At 32.3% G+C, this 18,772-nt stretch overlaps 1 protein-coding gene across 4 annotated transcripts in view; it reads left to right on the top strand.

The window, feature by feature from the left end:
- Positions 1–18,772, top strand: part of Pbp95 (proximal sequence element A Pbp95) — a 225,918-nt gene that overhangs the window by 166,711 nt on the left and 40,435 nt on the right. The gene's annotated exons all lie outside the window — the stretch shown is intronic.

Raw genomic sequence — 18,772 nt, 5'->3', positions numbered from 1 at the left:
TGTCCTTCGGTTTACATGAAATGTTAACTTTCGGTTTGACTGGAAAATTATCGTTCTGTTTTTTGGACCTCTCAAATTTATTTCGCCTGTTCGGGCAATCCTTAGCCAAATGTAAACTGCTACTACACACATAACATTTTCGCAGTTTAAACGAATGTTTCTGTTCATTTACCACTGAATCTTTTCTTAGCGCTGGTGGAATATATTTAGAGTTTTTGTTGCATGAATTACGAAAATTAATGCATTTTTCACCTCTTATGTCATCAAAAGATTTACCTTTTGCGATGAAATAAGTGTTGCATTCCTTCGCTAGTTCTTCTGGACGTAGCCAACTTTCACCTTGTCGAACTGCAACATGGCACGCTAAATCACTATCCAATGTTTGAAAAAGTTTGTCAGAAATTATTAAGTTAATTAAAGACTCAAAATCATTGACATTTCTACTTTTACAGTAATGGATCCAACATGATCTTAAACGAGAGGCAAACTGCAAATGAGTTTCCCCCATCAACCTATGAGCTTGACGAAAATTTTCTAAACATATAATTGGCGATGGTTCATATTCCTTAAGGACTAAAGATTTAATTTTTTCATAATCTTTCAAATCATCATCTTTAATATATACTAGAATATTAGAAGATTTATCACCTATCGGTTTAAGTAAAATTTCAGACTTAAACTCATTTGGTATGTTTATATGCTTAAAAGCCCTTTCTATTGAATCAAAAAATAAGTTCCATGCTTCTCCCTTTTTAGGTACAGAAATCTATAATGCCTGTACAGCCTTCAAAAGCTTATCTAATGAAAGTGTATTTTCTACATAGTTACTAGATTCGTTGCTACTTTCGATTTGCATTAAACGCAGTTTTACAATTTCTTCTGACTTTTTCCTTTCTTCAACCGTAGTATTAAGGAATTCAATAACAAAATCTTTATCTTTCAAATATTCTTTAGAACTTAAAAGCTTATCTTTTAATTCTACGACTTTTAAACTAGAATCGACTTCTTCACCAAGTTCCTTCAGTACCGAAATCAAATCACTTTTAATTACTCCCTTAAACATATTTTGTTGTAATTTTAAGAAATTTTCCTTAAAATTACAACAAAAATTTCTCACCTTTTCTCAAAATCCAGTCACCTTTGTTCGCTCTGGTTCTCGTAAGAGAGCGTGCTGTAATGGCTTCACGGATGAATAAGGCGGCATTAAAAAAACGAAACAAACATTTATTAAAAATTAACATTCAAAGAATAATAGTATACTTGGAACAGTACCTCGCTCCTACAACATAGCGAAATCTACCACCTTCCTCCTCTGAGGCTAACATGCAACTGCCATCTCTCTCACTTACTGGACTCTGGTAGGCAGCTGATTGGCTCACCGCAGCCAGATACATGACAATCATTGAAAAGATTTATTTTGGGGAAGGGAACAAGTGAAAAGTAGCAGCATTTAGTAAAAGAAAAATATGCTGACTGTATTATATTGCAGTGAAATTGATAATTCATGCTCTAACTTTCCGCAGAACTGTTTTGGAAAGAAGCAGTCAAATCAGGGATCATATTTGAGTGGTTGAACAGGAATTCAATATCTCTTGTGAAAAAATGGATAGAGGGAAAGAACTAGATATAATTGCTGCTGATGAAGCTCCTTGTTGGATATAAGCACAGCAAGAGCTTCATCAGTAGAGATTAAAATAATATTTTCTACTTTTAAAATTGTAGATAACAAATTGAAAATTCAGTAAGAGTTTGAAAAAGGCAGCAAATTTTTTTTTTAATGGTTATTTTTATTTTTTATTTAAAGCATTGAATACAAATGACTAGAATACAGGATGGGATGAAGTGACTGGATCTTATGAACTATTTAAAAAATATTATATAGATTGCAGATGTAGGTCTGATTCCTACATCTGGAATCTATATAATATTTTTAAAATTAATAGGAGTTCATATATCTGGGATGTACTCAATATTTACTCTTGATTACTTATTTTATATTAAAAATCAGAGTGATATAACTGTAGGATTATTGAACAGTTATGTATGTTTTTTTTTTTTTTTTTTTTTGTTTAATGTAGTGTCGCTTCAGTTCCGTTAAGTTTCTAATTAAATTTAGTTAAAGCGGAATGGCAACATCTTCTAGTCTCTGCGAAGAACGAAGTAAAAAAACTTCGAGTTTTTGTCACGCGATGCTACGTGCATGTAAAATGTAAATAAATCTTATGAATAAGAATCTATAACATTGTAAGGGATAAAATATTGGTTCCATTGGAGTCAGAGAAGTGTTATTTTTCTATATTTGCACACCAGACACTTCACTGGTGTATCCCGGCGTGATCGAATTCTACAATGGCTGACGAAGACGAAATCGAAATTAAAGCAACAACTCCATCTGTCGCCAAGGTAAGCGTTAAAGTTCCTCCTTTTTGGAAGCCAGATCCTAAAATATGGTTTATTCAACTAGAAGCACAATTTAGAAATGCGAAAATTAGTGCAGATCAAACAAAATATGATTATGTTATAAGTTCCATTGAACCCGATATTTTGTCACAGGTATCTGATATTTTGCTAACTCCACCACAAGATAATAAATATGAGGCAATTAAAAATAGACTAATTTCATTATATGCTGATTCAGAGACTCAAAAAACCCAAAAATTACTGAGTGAGTTAGAACTGGGTGACAAAAAGCCATCTCAATTGCTATGTGACATGCGTAATTTGGCTGGCGATAAAGTAACAGATAGTTTCCTAAAAACATTGTGGCTACAACGTTTACCCGTTAATATGCGTAGCATTATATCTGTTAGTAGTGAAGATTTGTCAAAAGTGGCTACAATGGCCGATAAGATTTGGGAATTAAACCCTGTTACTCCCCAAATAGCTGCTGCATCATCCATAACGGTAAAAACGGAAGTGATTGAAAGTTTACAAAAACAGGTTAGTGAACTTAGCTTACAAGTTTCTGCTTTAAACAAGCAACGCCACAGTCGTCCCTATTGTCGTAACCGATCCAAATCACGAGATAGGAGTTACAGCGGTAACAGATCTAGTGATATTTGTTACTATCATAAAAAATTCAGTGATAAGTCATTTAAGTGTAAATAACCCTGCAACTACTCATCAACATCACAGACAAATAGTCCGGAAAACCAGCTCCCCGTCTCTCACTGACGACGGAGGGACAAGGGGTGCAGCTGAGTCGTCTTTTCATCAGCGACAAAGAATCGGCTACCCAATTTTTAATAGATACTGGGGCAGAAATTTCTGTCATTCCTCCCTTGCCTGCAAATAAAAAAAACATCTCAAAATTAGAACTATTTGCTGCAAATGGTACGAAAATTAAAACATATGGCCAAAAATTACTCAAGCTTGATCTTGGACTCAGACGATCATTCACATGGCCTTTTGTAATTGCGGACGTAAACAAACCGATAATAGGCATGGATTTTCTTGCAAATTTTAACCTTTTGGTAGATTCTAAAAATCGCAAGTTGATTGATGGTACTACATTCTTAACAACCAATGGAACTCCTTGTTTTCAAAATAACAATACTAATATTCCAATTTTAAATGCCGTAAATGATCCATATAAATGTATCATTAACGATTTTCCGAATTTGTTAAAACTGAATGTAGTTAATAATAAAGTTAAAAATCATAACATCGAACATTATATCGAAACCAGAGGTCCACCAGTTTTCGCTAAAGCCAGGAGACTGTCAGCTGAAAAACTTAAAGCGGCTAAAAAGGAGTTTGAATTTATGCTCCAAATGGGTTTATGCAGGCCATCCAAAAGTAACTGGTCGAGCCCACTACATCTCGCTATGAAGAAATCAGGTGATTGGAGACCTTGTGGAGACTATCGAGCGTTAAACAATGTCACGATTCCTGATAGATACCCTCTCCCATTTTTAACAGATTGCAGTTCCATTTTAGCTGAAAAAAAAGTTTTCTCATCCATAGACCTCATTAGAGCGTATTAACAAATTTCAGTTCGCGAAGAAGATATACAGAAAACGGCCATTCTCACTCCCTTTGGCTTATTCGAGTTCCCATTCATGACGTTCGGCCTACGAAATGCGGCCCAAACGTTCCAACGTTTCATGAACAGTGTGTTGAATGGACTAGAATTCGTGTTTTGCTATTTGGATGACATTCTAATAGCCTCTCCAGATGAAGAAACTCGCCAAAAACATCTACGAGCAGTCCTTGAGAGACTAAACGAATGTGGCCTGTGTATTAATGCGGCAAAGTGTAAATTTGGTCAAGCAAAACTTGCATTCCTGGGATACGAAGTGTCAGCTGAAGGACTTAAACCTCTCTCAACGAAAGTTGATGCCATCAAAAATTTCCCAGAACCAAAGTCATTTACTTGTTTAAGACGATTTTTAGGTATGGTGAATTTTTATCACAGATTCATACCAAATTGTGCGAAATTGCAACAACCTTTAACAACATTGCTCAGTGGTATTAAAAAGAACTGCAGAAAAGAAATAACCTGGACGGCAGAAACAAGAAACACCTTCCAGATCTTAAAAGATGCACTTATTCATGCCACAAACTTAAATCACCCATCCGAAAAGGCTGAAATATCGCTAACAACTGATGCTTCCGATACTGCCATTGGAGCCGTTTTACATCAGATTGTGAATAATGAAAAACAACCCTTAAGTTTCTTTTCCCGAAATTTGACATCAGCACAACAAAAATATAGTGCCTACGACAGAGAACTCTTAGCCATCTATACAGCAGTAAAACATTTCAAATACATCTTAGAAGGGCAAACTTTTGCAATATACACGGATCACAAACCACTAACATTTGCCTTCCAACAAAAGTTGGAAAAAGCTTCGCCACGACAAGCTCGAGAACTATCATATCCCACATAGCACAAAAACATCCTTGGGATATCCCAAGGATGTTGCTCGCGGGACATGCGCACATCCTCAGGACATCCCAGAATATCCCGCGAACCTCCTAAACACCTCCTCCCGAGTGCTTAATGTCACATCCCGGGATATCCTCAGGACATCCTAACCAAGTCCCATCGACAGCGTGCGGGATGTTATTAGGATATGATAGGTCCCGGGATATCCCACAAACCTAAGCACATCCCATTATATCCTAAAAACATCCTATCTATGTCCCATCGACAGCATATGGGATGTTATTAGGATTTAAAGTCCTACTTACTACATCCTCAGGACATCCCGTAATATCCCAATTTCCTCCTGAGCGCGTAATGTCACATCCCAGTATATCCTTAGGACATCCTATCTACGTCCCACCGACAGCGTATGGGATGTTATCAGGATTTGAAACACTAGTTACAATATCCCTTTAACCTCTTATATACATACTCTCAACTGCTTAGTGTCACATCCCAGTATATATACAGAGTAAAATTCCAGTGAAAGTATGTGAAGGTGTGATGATCTAAAACCTACTTTTTTTTACACAGATAGTCTCAAATCGTTCTCCTATGGTTACTATGGAAAAATCAGAAATGTTGAAAATATTTATACAACTTATTTTGTTTTTAAATCTGAATTTGTGAATATATTAAAATTGAGCAAGGAAATTAAAATTAATTATTAATACAAAATATTAAAACTGAAAATTTTGCTTTTGATTTTTATTAAAAATCTTTTGATCATTTTTAAAGATCCAATAGCCCCCAAATTGAATTATTCATAATTAAATTATTTTACAAAATCAGTTTCTAATTTCAGTTAATTTGTATTAAAAATTGAATAATAAAATTACCTATTTAATAATCTTTACATAAATGAATCATCTTTCTTTAAAACATGTAAGGAATTTATAGTGTTTTGATGACACTGTTGGGAAATTCTTAAAAGGAATAAATTGTATTTTTAAAACTAAATCAATTCCTAGCCTCAGAATAAATAAATATGTTTTCGTAACATGAGAATGCTGCAGGCTTTTTTATATATTTAATATTTAGTTGTAAAAATTTGACATTATGTTAACAATTCTTTATATCATTCAAAAGGTAACTCAAGAAGCTCTTCTAAAATTCTATCTTTCCGCTCACACAATTAAAAAAAAAAAAAAAAATCTGAAAGGCCTCAGATTTTAGCAGTCACTCAAAGAGGCTAAAAGTTTATGAATGTATAGATTATCAATACAGTTGGGGCAGTGGAAATAGCAAAACATTTTATAAGATACGGACACCAGAAAGTTATATATCTTCTATATATTTGAAAAATGAAGAAATATATCATGTAATTATGTAGAAATATTAAAATGTTTTCAATTAGATATATCATGAATTAAATGCATTTTAAATCAATCAGATTAAAAATTAAAAAAAGCATTGTTAAGAACTGTGTGTAATGCTTTTAAATAGCTTGGCTCGTTAGTCAATAATATATTATATTTTAAAGGTAAATATGTTAAATTTTGCCAAATGGCAAGACTTGAATGAAAAGCGAAACAAGTTTACGAGTACGATATGAAGTCACATTTCAAAACTAATAGCCCTTTTAGATTTTAAAAAAAAAAGTTCTGAAAATAATGTGCAATGGTTCATTGGTATTATTTTACGCAAAATTCAGTAAAATGAAATTTACCCGTTGAAATCAGCACCAAATTAAACTTTGTAAATTCTAGCGCATGTTAAAGGTTGTCTCATCCATAATTTTATTACTAACCATTCATTTCAGAGCAAAATAAAACAGTAATTGCCATTTATATGACAATCAATATCAAAAATTTAAATCTGCATTTTATGCAACATAGAAAAACTTCAAAAGATCTACTGTTTACCATGCAATTAAGGCATTTTATTCTGCTATCAACTCTACCAATTATTAATTCCATTAAGTATATTCAGTTTACTCTTTCTGCTCAATATATGCAATGTAAAATTTTCCATAAATTTATTAATTCATTTTATTTTGAGGTGAGCTTTTATTCAACTCTCAATGTCAACGAGAATGTTTAGTTCATTTTTATTCGGTCTCAAAAGAGAAATCAAAATACGTGGATTTATGTACGTGTATTTATGAATCAAAATACATGAGAAATCACAGTAAGAAAAGCACTGCTACCTTAAACTGTGATTATATAAAACAAATGCAGTGAATTATAGTTAAAAAAACAGTGAAAATATTTATATTTCTGAACTATTTCATGTATAACATTTTCAGTTTCACATATGTGGCAATTTAAGAACTTTTTTACGTATACCAATTTTTTGAAATATCTGCAAATTTTTTATCTTCAAGGAAAGCTTATTCTTTCACCTTTAGTATATAAGTAATGGTAATTTACCAGATAAAATTACTTAATGGGGAATACAGAAAAATATCTAACCACTTACCTTTGTGACTTCATCTGCAAAGAGACTAAAAAAGTAGTTCAGCTAAATCTGCTATAATAAATATTTATAATAATGCTAAATTATGCAATATCTATTAATATGACAAATTTTTGTAAAGCTATTTATTTGGATGAAAAATAAACACATTCAGAAATTTATGGCACTATATTATGATTAACAGAGGAAAAACACTTTTCAAAATTCAAAATAGATTTTATTAATCCAATTTATCACATTTTATTTGAATTCATGAAAAACAATCTTATATCCATGTATTCTTATGTATATAAGAACTGTTGATAAATTGGATCTCTGTCATTGCCTTTCACAGCACCTAAAATAAAATAAAAAAAAAAAAAAAACACTCACAATTACTATATGTGAATATAATTCATAATTAAATTTAAACAAATGACTATTAGAATGCAAATTAAAGGAAGCATTTAAAATATTTTAACATTTAGTACCTATAAACAGAGTAGCAATTATTTGATTTTTCGATTATAATAAAAAAATAAAATAAAAAACATGGGGGATGCCTTTTAAAATTTTTTATGTCAGAAAATAAACTCAAACCACCAGCTGAACATACGAGCAGTTTTATCAATCAGCCACTGGTAGGTAACCTGGATACTGAATCGACATATAAAGTTGCCAAGATAAAGAGAGAAACAAAATTATGATAATCACATCTTACCTATTCATAAAACTATTTTAAATTAATGTGTAGGCAAGTCCAAAAAGAGTGAGAATGAATTTATTTTGCAACACAAAGTAAAGTCTTGCAGGAGCAAAAAAAACTTGTCTCATGAGATTGGCAAGTAAAAAATAATTAACTGCATCTGGTAACATTTATCTGACAACACGTAAGTAATTGTTATCTACGTGCAGAAAATAAAATCTGATCAGGGGCGTAGCTAGAGGGGGGCAATGGGGGCCATCTGTCCCCGGGTGCAGAATCCAAGGGGCGCCAAACTGATGTTAGAACATTTTAGAATTAAATGTTTTCCATCCTTGGCAAGCAGTAGGGGGCGCGAAATCTTCAGTTGTCCCTGAGCGCTGAAAACCCTAGCTATGACTCTGAATCTGATCATGTTAATGCAATTTTAAACTTTTGAATTTAACTGCAGAAATTTACCAAAGAAGTACTTGTAACAGTAGTAAATGAAGATGTGGCTAATCTTTACTGTATGGTACACCTTGGTTTCTGTCTGAAAAAAAATCGCAAAGTGGTATTGGTTGTTTGTGAAATGTGGAAGCCCATTGCATCAAATAAGTTTTTCGGTAACCCTAATGTTGATAATGTTGGCAAAAGCAGCCTTTGGGGAAAAAAAAACTTTTTTTTTTGTCAACAAAAAGGAGTTATTTCTGCAAATATTGCCAACGTGTGATAAATTTAGTTTTGGGCTACTTTTTTTAATAGTAAACTTTTTGTACGGTCCCATGTTTTTGGTTCTTACCATTCTTTTCAATTGCTGTGTTTGGTTGCACGGAAGTGGTATGGTCTTGTATTTTGAACATGCTATTTATTATTTTGGTGTGGGTACCATCATTTGAGTATGTTTGAGGTGACTAAGAGACAAAAAATTTAATTGAATTGCTTACCTGGAGGATGGTGGTGGGAAGCCTAAACATATGCATGTGAAAAAATGGTATGTTAAAAAAATGACGTTTCATTTATTTTTTTGTCTCTGTGTGTTAATTTTTGTTAGAAGATTTGTTGTTTAATGTTTTTATGTTAGGAAATAAGTATTTTTGGTAACTTATTCCTCTCTGTTTGTGTATTTTTGGTTGTCTGTGTGTTAAGACAGCGGCGAATTTTTTCTGGTAACTATGATATTTTTAACTTTCTGATTTTCTTAAAGTGAAAATAGATCAATGTGTACATGGACAAAGTTAAGGCAGTGCACAATGCCCAGTTTGTGCAGTTCTCTGTTTTAATAGGTCGATGTGTACATGGACACAGAGTTTGTGTTTGTCTTTGACTTCTTATTTTGGTTTTGTGTAGCAGCCACCTTGAAATTAGTGCCGATCCTCTCAGGTGACGATCTTGATATAAAAAAAAGAAACGATTTGCCAAGGGTTACAGTAGAGTAAATTTTTACCAAAGATGTTCTACCATAATCACTATTTCGGTGGTTTAAACACTAGTGGAGCAGTATGCAGAGATGAAGATTTGAATTTTGTTTACACAGCATGATGGTTTAGGCACTCCAGCCATTACAGTGAACAAAATTATAATAAACATAGCCACAATAATTGTCTATAGATATTGATGTATAACACTGCATTGACTAATATATTTCTTATGCTAGTATATACAGAATCCTTAATCGAAGGGAAAATCAGAACACTGTGCATGCATTTTCCTTTAACTGAAACATGGATTTGACCATACAAATCTCAGTCTTACGGGACATGCCACACTATGCAGATAGACAGTAAAAAGTGCTTGTGTTGTTTTTATTTATTAGAGGTATGAAATAAATATACTTCTAGATTTTAATTTTTTCTTTTCTTGTTTTACATTTGGATTACCTATCAAAAGTAAGGAATTTTGATATTATTACAATATCGGAGTTAAAATAACAATTATTGGACATGTTAAAGTAATGAAAATTTTAAATTAGGTTAAAAAGTAACCCTTAATGTGGCATATTTTTGAATTAAACTCTATCGACATTAAAAAACAACAAAACGTTCCTCTTTATTAAGGACTTTAATTAACTAATTTTAAATACGGAGCTATGAATGAATTTTTTCCCTTGCATGTTATAATAACTGAAACAAAATTACTCTGATACAGTCAAAATTCCTAAATGCAAGTACATAAAATTTACTTTAGCAATTTAAAGAGATGAGACACACTGAACACATGAATAAATTTCTATCAAATAATAATTTATTAAATTTGGCCCGGTCCATAGTAAACTTTAACCATTAGATTACATTATTACACCATGTTATCAGTTTGAAAAGCAAGTCATATGCCAGATCTTGGATGTAAAAGAAATGCACAAAATAATATACAGATTATTGAAAAATGATGTATACCAATGTTTATAGATATGATTAAATGTAACAGAAAATTTACTGTCACAACCACATTTTTAAGTGAAATGTATTATTTTAACATTTTACAATATTTAAGGTATGGCATTAAATGCAACATTATGTGCCTGGATATAAGTTAGTAAATTAAAAAAAAATAATAATAATAATAATCAAAGAATGAATGTCATGAAAAATTTCTAAAACAAGCAGAATTTAATTTAGAAGACCTTTAGACACTTATGATAAATAAATTTGAGAATTCTTCACCCAAAATTAAATTATAATTAACTAAAACCAGTTTGACTGACCTTTTACAAAATCCATTAGCTGCAATTTTTTTTAGCTTGAAAACCAAATTCTTCTCCACATGGTAATAACATCTTAACCAGTTGAAATTCCTGCAGAAAGTTTGATAACACAGTAATAGAATTAATAGAATAGAAAAATTAACACAAAAGTATAGAACATCATTTAAACTTAACATTATTACAAATTTTGGTGCTTTCTGACTATCTGCAAAGCTGTGAAAATTGGCAAAATGGTTAGTTTATGGTTCATATCTACTGCTCTGTTCACAAGTAGTAATTCAAATAAGCACTTTATAAGAAACAAGAAATTTTAGGATGCACACACACAAAAATATATACATTGGGTCAGTATTCACATATTTTTCATCCAATGGAATACTATTCAGAAATAAAGATTAAATATAAAGCATGTAAATACATGTGTGTGGTATGCATATTCATAGTTTGCTATTATCGTGTGCATACTCTTGCTGTTTTAGCATAAGTTGAAGCTGTGAGGGCAGATGATAAGAAAGTATCAGAATTTTCATGTATAAGAAAAGATTGCCCTGACAATAGTATCTCAATTGTTTAGCACTGACATTTACATAGTGCATTAGAAATATATAGTAATATATGTATAATAAAAAGATAATTGCATATTATTAATTCATTTTTTTAAATGCCAAACTTTAACAATTCTTTCACGTATAATTAAACAGAATTCTTTCACATGAACATCTAAAATCCATTCTTAACTAAAGAATAAATAATAAAACCATGTAAATTTCTTATCAAGCCCATCATTTCCGAAATGTCTACTTCTGAAAGTTCCCAGCATTTCTCAATATATTATTAAATTACTAAACTAAGCATCAATGATCGTCATGTTCGCTAATGTGGCAATATCTTTCACACTTCTTTGTTACCACAAGTAACAAGTAGGCTTCAATAAATCTTTAACTGTTACATGCTACTTTTGTCTAAAATTTGTACAAATAATAAAATTAAATGAGCTCTTTATAATATGCTCAAAGAAATAATTTTGTATGAAAATTTGTATGTTATATATTGGCCTGATTAATGATTCAGGAAATAATTCGGGTTTTCAAAGTGCTTCCAATAATTAAAATTTCAGCTTGTGTCAAAATAAAATCTATAACACAAAGATAAGCAAATTTCCTTATGAACAATGCATTTTAACATTATTCAATCACTGGCAATCACACAGTACTGATTGCTTCAATAAACATTACTGTAACTGTGTTATTTAAAAGACTGTAATGTTTTAATTATTTCCTTAATTAAAACATTACAGTCTTTTCCTCCTTCTAACACCAAAAGAAAACCCAGATAAGAAATATAAAAATATCAGTAAAAATAAATTATATTATTGAATGAAACTTTACATTAATTACACTTATGCATATATTATTTTATTATAAATTATTTCAAAATCAAAGAAGAGAAGGGGGAAAAACTTTAATATTGACATTTCTAAAATGATATAAACATTAATCATTTAGTACAGTTTGTTATTTCAGGCAAAAAGAATTCACTTTTCTGGATAGCATTTATATTTCCATCTCACTTTCAATGAAACATTAAGAGAAATGCATATAATTTAAACACCAATTTATTTTATTTATCAGACAGATTATGTCAACTCGAAGAAACCTATCAGTAAAATTCAGTAGTAATAATTCTGAATGTTAGGCAACTTGCAAGATTCAACAAAAATTATCAACACTTTTATTATAATGACAATACTACAGTAACATGAACATAAAATTAAACTGCATATAACTATAAAATAAGGCAGCATATAATAATGGTGCATTGGTTTCTAAAACAATGGGCTCGATGAAAAAATACATGTATTATGGTAGCTATTCATATTCTTCAGCTTTCCTAATATTTTCATGTTTACTTTACATAACTAAATTATCTAAAATACAATAAAAGTGCAAACAATATTTATGAGAAAATGTTAAAATCAATCATAAGCATTTGATTGAATGACCATATTTTGTCTTCCTGCAAGTCGAATCTTAAAATGATATGCAGTTTGAAAAATGCTTAATCCTTTTATAAAATATTCAAAAAAGATTAAAAAAAGGTACTGTTCTGTTATCAGGACCGGGTTCAGAATTGTATTTATGTATGCTTGTATATTTGTATGTCTACATATACACATCTATGCACATACTTACGAACACAGGTTCATACATTTCCGATTCTGGTCCCAATAACAGAACAGTACCCCCAAAAAAACTTGAATTACAAACTAGATTAAGATAATGTTTCAACCATACATATTTTGGACAAAACAATGCAAACTCTTATTTTTATACAATTGTTCAAACTATTTAACATAAATTTATTGCTGCAATAAAAAAATAAGCAATCTGTTCACACATATTATTTTGAAACTGAATGCATAAACTAGACTAAAAAAAATTCAGTCATAAACATTTGGATAGCAGGGCAAATTAGATATTTGAAAAGACAGCCAGGCATTGAGATACACGTAATTCACGACAGAATGGTAACAATTCATAAAGCTGTGAAACATTTAACTGTCAAAATAACATAAATTCGAAAAGCAAAAAAAGTAAACATACAAGTATTGCAACTGAACTTACCTTTCATGCAACAAAAAATATCCATACAAGTTAACCTCATGGCGCAGCCATTTTGGATTTCGTTTCAAATCAGACAGATGTTTACGGATTTGCGGAAGAATACGAGGAACTAGTAGTTTGCCGGATACAATGTGCAATGACGCGAAAGAATATAGTTCTGCAGAACTTCCTGCATTATTCCGTAATAAACAGTACTATTTCCTAATTTTTTCTTTATCTAATTAATTAATTAATAGGGAAATAGTTAAATAATGCCGAATTCATTTTTAATGAAATGTAAAATTTTGCATGTATGGGACGACCACCTTCCGTCCAATATTTCTGAGAATATAAACAAATTTTGGAATCTGAGAATATCAGTAAACAAATATATAGAATATTGCCTCTCAAACGACCACTTCTGAAAGTGATCAATAGTTCTGAGATTATAAATAAATATCAATATTAAGCATGATTTCTATAAGACGACCATCTCTATATAAGACCAAAGTTTCTAGAATCTTGGATAGTCATCAGAGATGTATCTTTACTGCGAAATTATCGCACGACTGTAATTCAATATCAATAACAGATCGCGCGATTGAAAAACATTTTCTGTCCTGTAATTAGAGGAAAAAAATTTTCCTTATGAGGTATTTCTCCCGCTTTCCTAGCGTGCCTTCGTGGTGTAATAGTTCTGCACGCTGGGCCGGTATTTCAGAGGTCCGTGGTTCGATTCACGGCGAAGGCGGTTGCTAATTTTTCATCTCTACGGCTTCCCAAAAAAATCCTAATGTCTCTACAGTGGCGCCCGAACTAAAAAGGTGTTGGATGAGGTATATCCACACCCAGGATTTAGTGATTGGATACCCTTAAAAAAAAGTAGGCCTTTAAAAAGAGAAGTAATATAAGGTATTTCTCCCGCTTTCCTAGCGTGTCTTCGGCCCACCAGCGGCCGAGCGGTAAAGTCGCTGAACCCTGGTAGTGTGATCCGAGGTTCGAATCCCGCGTACGGGCTGGCTGCATGGGCGTTTTCGTGGTTTTCACCACATGTAACGTGTATACGAGCCAGTTTCCCTTAGAAAGTCCTCCACGAAGACATCCTTCCTCTTAGGCAGATAGCCCTAGTGTGCTTTGCCATAATTAAATACAACACCACCACACCTAGCGTGTCTTCGTGGTGTAGTGGTTCTGCACACTGGGCCGGTATTCCAGAGGTCCGTCCTTCGATTCCCGGCGAAGGCAGTTGCTAATTTTTCATGTTTCCTGCTTCCAAAAAAATACTTAATGTCTCTATACCCAAATTAAAAAAAAAAATTCGTTTCCGTAATTAAATATATATATATCTAATTTTACCTATATTTGTAGTAGGGTTTGTAATCTGTAAGTAATTATACATGTAATTTATACATTTTTTATAAAAAAAATATATGTTATTTAGAATTTTGCAAATATTCTAGAAAATGCTAATCCATTGAAAAAAATCTTTTCCATGACTAAATAAATTTTTAAAAACGTCAGAAAAAATAGCAGTTAAAATTAATAACAAAATAACAAGAATAAATCATCAATCATATCAATATTTTTAATGTACAGCATTTAGAAACAACTTAGTAAAATACATATGAAAAATAAAATAATGTGCAAGTTTCAGATGTGCAATGTCAAAAAATTAAAACTAGAACAAATATCCTCAAAATGTTTGACAACGAAAGTCCTCCGGACAATGCAGAATGAATGTCCTCAGGATGTGAAATTGGTGAACTCCTCAGGACATCTGAGAATCAACATCTTCAGGACATCCTGTTATATCCCGGGACATAGCGACTTAAATAAGACATCCTCAGGATGTTAAATTACGATCTCCTCAGGACATCTGAGAATCAACATCCTTAGGACATCCTAAGTATGTCCCGGGATATTGCGACTTAAATAGGACATCCTGAGGATGTTTTGTGCTATGGGGGATATAGGCCAGTTCTCAACCGATATCCGATTCATACAAGGGCATGAAAATACCGTCGCTGACGCTTTCTCTCGCATAGACACCATTTCTGTACCATCTGCAATAGACTTACAAACTATAGTAGACTGTCAAGAAGATGACGACTTGGAGATACTTAAAAACAACCCAAACTTAAAAATCCTACAGATCCCTATACCGGACAGCGACAAGAAAATTTACTGTGATACTTCTACAAATTATAATTGACCATACATCCCTGCAAAGTTTCGGCAGAAAATATTTTCTTCAATCCATAATTTATTTCATTCCTGGAATAAGATCCACGATAAAATTGATAACATGATGTTTCATATGGCCCAATATGAATAAAGACTGCCAACTATGGACTAGAGCATGTTTATCTTGCCAAAGATCTAAAGTTCACAGACATACACATTCATCTTTGGGAGAATTCAAAGTACCTCCACACAGATTCCAGCATTTCAACATAGATCTGGTGGGTCCGCTACCTCCTTGCAAAAGATTCAAATACCTTCTAACCATCATCGATCGTTATACACGATGGATCTAAGCGCTACCATTAGAAGATCAATCAGCAGAATCTATTGCTAAAGCTTTGATTTATACTTGGTTTTCACGCTTTGGAATTCCGAATAGCATAACATCTGACCAAGGTCGGCAATTTGATAGCCAACTTTTTCAAGCTTTAGGAAAATATCTTGGTTTTCACACAAACACTACAACTGCGTACTATCCACAGGCAAATGGCCTGATCGAAAGACAACACCGAACTTTAAAAGCAAGTCTCAAATGTCATCTACTCGAATCAAAATCATGGCTGGAAGCATTGCCTTTCGTTCTTTTAGGCATAAGATCTGCCATCAAGGAAGGTTGCTCATCCGCAGAACTTTTATACAGAACCCCTTTAGCATTACCTGGTGAATTCTTTTCAACAGTACCTCATATGAAACAGTCTGAATTTTCTCAAAACCTTCAGAAAATAATAGGAGCTATGAAGCCAAGTTCTACCACCATCCATGGAAATAGAACAGTCTTTGTTTCTAAACATCTTTCCAACTGTTCTCACGTATTCCTATACGACAACATTAATAATTCGTCGCTACAGCCTGTCTATCTAGGACCGTATCCTGTAAGAGCAAGAAAGGATAAGTACTTCGATATTGAAATCCAAGGAAAAGTTAAAAGAGTTTCAATAGACAGACTAAAGCCATGTTTCCTAGTGCAAGATTCTGATATTCCTTTTCAAAACTCCCATTCCAAGAAAGCGGAACTTGGGGAAACACCTGCACTTAAGAACACTGAAGAAAATTCAGAAACTCATCATGAAACCAATACTACTAGAACCGGCAGACATGTGAAGTTCCCCAGTCACTTTAAAGATTATCTTCCATAATCGCTGTCACTAGGAAGGGGGTGTGTAGTGTCGCTTCAGTTCCATTAAGTTTCTAATTAAATGTAGTTAAAGTGGAATGGCAACACCTAGTCTCCGCGAAGAACGAAGTAAACAAACTTAGAGTTTTTGTCACGCGATGCTACGTGCATGTAAAATGTAAATAAATCTTATGAATAAGAATCTATAACATCGTAAGGGATAAAATATTGGTTCCATTGGAGTCAGAGAAGTGTTATTTTTCTACATTTGCACACCAGACACTTCATTTAATATAAAAAAATATAAATGCAAGAGTGCAGGTTTTGTGCTTATTATTATGTATGTGCAATGTAAGTTATCATTTAAATGATTAAAATAAGTTTGCAAATTACTGATGCTAAGAAGTTTTATTTTCTTATACTATGAATTAAATTATGTGCAATTTCCAGGGTGGTCATAAAGAAATTTCCCTGATATACACAGTGTTTCAAAAAGAATATACCTATTACAAACTATCGATCACTGCTCCTCGGCTTGGCTATTGGTGAAACGAACACATAGTCGAGTTTATATTAATAGCCACTAGATGTCAGTTGTCTTCTTGCATGTTAACCATCACATGTTTAAAATGGCTACTTCGCAGCAGAAATTGTTTTGTGTTCTCGAGTTTGACACTCTATAACCTGTGGGGTTTGATTAAAGACAGCGCTTATATACCACCACTCCCACAGAACCTGGAAGAGGTGAAGAACTGGATTCGTACTGTCATAACATCACTGATGACGAACATGCTTGCCCGAGTATGGGAGGAATTTGAGTTTCAATGTGATATTGTCCGTGTCACTGATGGAGGACATATTGAACATCTGTAATCTGAACTTGAGAGGTTCGTAGATATGTGTGTAAAGTTTCATATTCGTATGTTATGCAGTTTAATAAATATATGCATTTAAAATACATATATTCTTTTTGAAACACACTGTATGAACTCCTAGTGGCCTATTTGCTCACCTGATCGAAATGGAATTTTGGGTATTGTTATATGAAAGTATGTGCTCAAGATTATTATGATTTAAAATAATACAACTCTCACAGTTATGGTTACAGTGATTCGAAATTTTCGAATGGCAATACTCACTTTTTCCCTACACAAATTGATCAGTGCATTGAAGACTAAAAATGGCATTGAATACATGGGTGATAATAAAACATTTGTAAAGAAGGGTGTCGTAAAGGTCCAGTGACAGAGGAGGTGCATTAACACATTTTGCATAATTCACAAGGATAGACAGTAGAAGCACTAATCACAGAACACCATGCATGCAAAGCAATGCTTTTGGAAAACCTTTAACCCTCTGACTGCTCAATTTGTGGACCGAAATCGCTTCAAAAATTGTGTAATTTTTTTTTTTTTTTTTTTTTTTTTTTTTTTTTTTTTTTTTGCAAATTTTAAATCTATATATATTGGAGAATTGAAAAATGCATTTTTTCTTTCTAGAAAATATTTTTTATACAGATTTTTATCATGAGAAACTAAGTTGCCAGAAATACCAATTTTTAAATGTTAATCACCAAAAAAAGATTTTTTTAAAAGTAAATTTCAGTCGAATTACAGTTAATTTATATTTATTGCATAATATAAAAGGTAAAATTATAAAATTTAAGAAAATATAAAGCACTGAGGGAAAAATACATTAAAAATGCAGTTTAGTATGATAGAGTTCAAAACGTTGTTCAAGGCAAAGTCCAACTTCACAGTTTTTGCACGAGATTCAATAAATCTAATTAATAATCAATTTAATTATTAATCTAATCAAAAATCTAATTAATAATTCAATAATTTAATTAAATAATCAAGATAATCGCTGAATGTTTTCGAGCGGCCATTTCTGTAAGAAAAAAGCGGCAAAATGTCGTGTTTGAGCGGTAATACCACGTGTCTTCAAACGCCCCAATTTAGCAGACAACTAACGATATTTGTTGTCCAAAACGTAAACTAAACGTCTAATACTGTATATAATTTATTTCAGTGGTCAAATGGGAAAAAAACGGGATGCGCTCATCAATAAAGGAAGAAAAACACATGCCCGCAGGATG

The sequence above is a fragment of the Stegodyphus dumicola genome, chromosome 8, assembly GCF_044657685.1.
Source record: "Stegodyphus dumicola isolate Sdum_Otavi_A_Nest chromosome 8, ASM4465768v1".
NCBI classification, from domain to species: domain Eukaryota; kingdom Metazoa; phylum Arthropoda; class Arachnida; order Araneae; family Eresidae; genus Stegodyphus; species Stegodyphus dumicola.
The sequence above is the reverse complement of the archived record's forward strand: the minus strand, read 5'-3'. Positions and strand labels throughout refer to the sequence as shown.